Genomic DNA, 3,854 nt, shown 5'->3' with positions numbered 1-3,854 from the left:
CTTACAACTGGAAATATGTCAAGTGAGTAGGAGTAACAGGTTGAAGTTGAAGTCGAGTGTCAATGGAATTTTGCAGATATTGCAGTGACGAAGCAGAATTACCAAGCATTCACGAGAGCTTTGTGCTAAACAACCCGACGCACATCCAGAATAAGCCCTGCTAGGCCTGGCTACAAATACTAAACCTTGCCCGAACCAACACCCATTTTAGTCGTTGGACTCCAAGCGTAGTGCGGTGGCATCTTTTCAAAAGGTAAGTGTATTCTGCCGAAAATTCCCTCATTGACATCAGCAGATGGTAACAACGTAGGAGGGTGGTTCTCCCTGACCAAGGTGTCATCATCAAGCTACTTTTCCATACTGGCCCTTTTATATTCCTCATTCGACATGTTATTTTGTACGTCAAAAAGAGGTGGTTTTGTTCTTTTTTCATCTTATCCATGCTCTATGCTTTATACCACGCTCTACGATGCATGAAAAGCCAATCACCAGGGCAAGGAGAGAAGGCATGACTGCTTTGGAGAATGGTTGAGGTATGATGGCTGGTTTGACAAAACCTTAGAGAGCAGTTAGAAACACGAGCCATCATTTGGGAGGACTATAGAGCTGCATGTTCGCGCATTCGAAGTTCTTCAGCTTTGCGGAATTCTTCATGTGACTTTACATTGGTTGATCCCGCGTAAACACACCACTGACTGCTAAGGATCCCCTGTTTATTGTGGCGATGAAAGCAAACTGGTTTAGTATACGTGTGAATTTCTACGTATTGAGATTTCGCATTTGTTTTAGGGCAGTACAGTGTGGCGTAAATTGAAAAAGCATTGCATGCGTTGTCGTATTCTGTCCGTTCAGTTTGTTAAAGGGGGCGCAAAATGACGAAGCCCAGGGTCATTTGCAATCACGATTGCAGCAACGCACGCAATTCATACGGCTTTGTTATTTTACGCTCCACTGCTCGCCCAAACACCCAGACAAACGAGTTTGTTCTGCGATTCAAGCAAATTCGCGTTTGGCGACAAAATACCTTAACTCCTACAACCTTATATATAAGTTTACCACTGAAGGCGATTGCGAGAACGCACATGCCCGCCTTTGCTCTGTTATGCTTCACTGCACCCAAACCGAACCAGCAAAAGCTTATGCTTTGCAACATTGGAAGTGGCTGAATGCGATTCCGACATCGCAAGTGGCAATGCATCATATACAGTGCAGAAATAGTTATTGTATTGGAATTTTTTGCAACATCGCGTAAGTTGGCAATCTTTCAGTTAAAGCCTACCTTATCCCTTGACATAGACAGGTACATGATGATAAGAACTCTAGCCCAACTGACAACAGTGTCAACATTCGTACTATTTAATGTGTGTTCTCATTGAGGGTGTGTTTTTCAGTCGAGGGGGGGGGGGGGGGGGGGTGAGCTCTCATTTTTACGTGCCTGTCGTGTATACTGTTCCATTGAGTCGAGACTGGTGCATTACCTCGACAGTTAGAGCAGCGAGATACTTTGTTGTAGTTATCCTTAAAAAAAACAGAGTCAGCCGTATCCTCCTCCCCTCGCACACGTTCGGTCGTTAGTAATCTCAGTTTCCAGTTTCCAGTTTTGCTACATTCCAGGAAGTTACGTCTCTCTAGCAATATTTCTCACTTAAAAGATGAAGACCATTTGTGTCCTGTTCGTTCTGGTGGTGATCTTCTCCTTGGTCCTTGGTAGGTTTACATAACATGCCCCGCAAACGAGCAGATTACGCGCTGTTTCTGATTATAATCGCTGCTATGTGCGACAAAGAGATCTCACGCCTGCCTTTAAAACGGGTACTGAATCGCTGGGTTTGAGATAATGTTCATGACATTAATTTTATGAACGAGTAACCTTTGCGATCTCAGAGCCCAATATCCTACTTGCCTTATACTTGGGAAATCAGGAGTTTCTCGAATAATGCCCCGTAGCCTGCTCAGGGAGAATTCTTCCTCTAATGTCATTACAGGCTCGTCGAAAGGTGGACCGACATTGCGCGCCGACTTTATTTACCGGGAGGCGAGAGCCTTTTTTCGACGGGGTATAGGTTTTATTAATTACTTGGCATGCGATTGTAACAACGCATGCGACAGTGCATTTTTTATTTCACACGGCTTTTTCAGCGGACACTGTACTCAAGCAATGCAAACATCGCGTGCTTAGTGAAATTCATGGGACAAGTCTTAATGCATTTGGTGACGCGATTCAGTTCCATGGATTTCACAAATCATTCGATTTTGTACATTGCCTCGGTGCAGTGTGGCGTAAGTTGACAAAGCAGTGTATACCCGGTGGCAATCTCATTCACTTTACCCCAAACTTACTACCCTTACCAAACACCTGAATTAATATGCCCCGTCTATCCGTTACTTGCAGGAGATAACGTCGAGGAAGGATTCAATGAAGAAACGGATCTGGAAAAACGGTAGGTGACACAGCCTTTGGGCTCCTCTCTCTCGCTTGTTCTATTGGTGGCGTCACAGTAAAATTGGCTTTTGGTCACACACAAAGAGGCTTCAAACAGCATCCTCCCGTAATCAGTCCGCCAAGGATCCTCCTACCTTGAACCAGAATTAGCCATTTGCCCCCCCCCCCCCCCGCTGCCGATCAAACTACGCTGGTCATGACAGTTACAGCTTGATCAACGGATCCATCATATGTAAACCTATTTATGGACCTCTCCTTCTCTCCTCCACGCTAATAGAGAGAAATTTCGCTCTCCCGTAACGCCGAGAAATCCACCGAGAAAGAACCCATTCCTGCGTTTGACGTCCCAAGTTTTCGTGAAAGATTTCCCGATCTCGTGCCGGTCTACGTGAACCAAGTGCTTTATCATATACCCTTATGCACTTGTATCTGGGCGCTAGTTTGGGATCGGGAACTAGGGAAATGCCGGACTGATCGGTTTTTGGAACGGGATTGCGAAGCCTCACAACGCCCTTTTATCCCGCTTTCTTTCAGGTCGGACTGCTTTCCTGTCGGTCACTTTTGTACCAAGAACTGGACTTGCTGTAACACTTCAGGTGGCATTCCCCACTGCGGCTGGGACTTTAAATGTTACTAATAATCAGACAACATACCAGTACCAAGGATAAAATGACTTGGATAGAACATTACAGCATCCTTCTGTACCACATTCGTGCTTTTCTGTAATTGCTTCGACCAAGAATCAATAAAGATTATTCTTTTTTCCTTCTTGCTATACCAAATAAAGAATTAGTTGCAACCAATAAGACTTGTTCCCATCTTTATCTAAGGACAAGAGATCATTGTCCTATGATTCAGTGTTTTTTTTCGCGCCTATATGTTCCACATATATATCGAGAGGCCGAGTATCATACTGTAATATACTATACTATTTTGTCTGCTTTGGAGAATGGTGGAATATTGAATACTACTGTACCAGGATGAGATACTATGCGCTCTTGGTTTCTTTTACAAGTAAATGTCCACATCCTTTTGGGCATCCTGAACCTCAAGCCAACACTCGGCACCAACGATCGAGGGGATGAGGATACGACTGACTCTGGTTTTTCGAGGACCTTTTGGGCCGCTGGGCGAAAACTACTGGCGCAATTTCTTCAAAGTTTGACCTCAGACCAAAAGTACTTTTACCTTTAAGCAACCAGTAATTGGTCTCTATAGAACCATATTTTGCTTAATCATTCACTCTACATCCGTGCAGTGGCCAATCAGCGCCACCCGTGGGGTCTAACGGTATTAGGCTAGCTCGTTTGCATACCTTTAACGCGTTCAATTTCTAGCGCCGCGCTTCGGTAAGCACCGGATCTCGGGCCTTGAAGCGCATGCCCAGTATGAATCGAGCCCGAACGCTTTG

The 3,854-nt window shown here is 44.9% G+C and overlaps 1 long non-coding RNA gene across 1 annotated transcript; it reads left to right on the top strand.

Annotated features, from left to right (window-relative positions):
• Positions 1–1,618: 1,618 nt before the first annotated feature.
• Positions 1,619–3,249, top strand: LOC135498442 (uncharacterized). The gene is made up of 3 exons (XR_010449053.1): positions 1,619–1,707; positions 2,393–2,441; positions 2,978–3,249. It is a non-coding gene; the product is annotated as an uncharacterized LOC135498442 (long non-coding RNA).
• The last annotated feature ends 605 nt before the right edge of the window (positions 3,250–3,854 follow it).

The sequence above is a fragment of the Lineus longissimus genome, chromosome 13 (genome assembly GCF_910592395.1).
Source record: "Lineus longissimus chromosome 13, tnLinLong1.2, whole genome shotgun sequence".
Classification (NCBI taxonomy): Eukaryota; Metazoa; Nemertea; class Pilidiophora; order Heteronemertea; family Lineidae; genus Lineus; species Lineus longissimus.
This window is presented reverse-complemented; position numbering and strand designations above follow the sequence as displayed.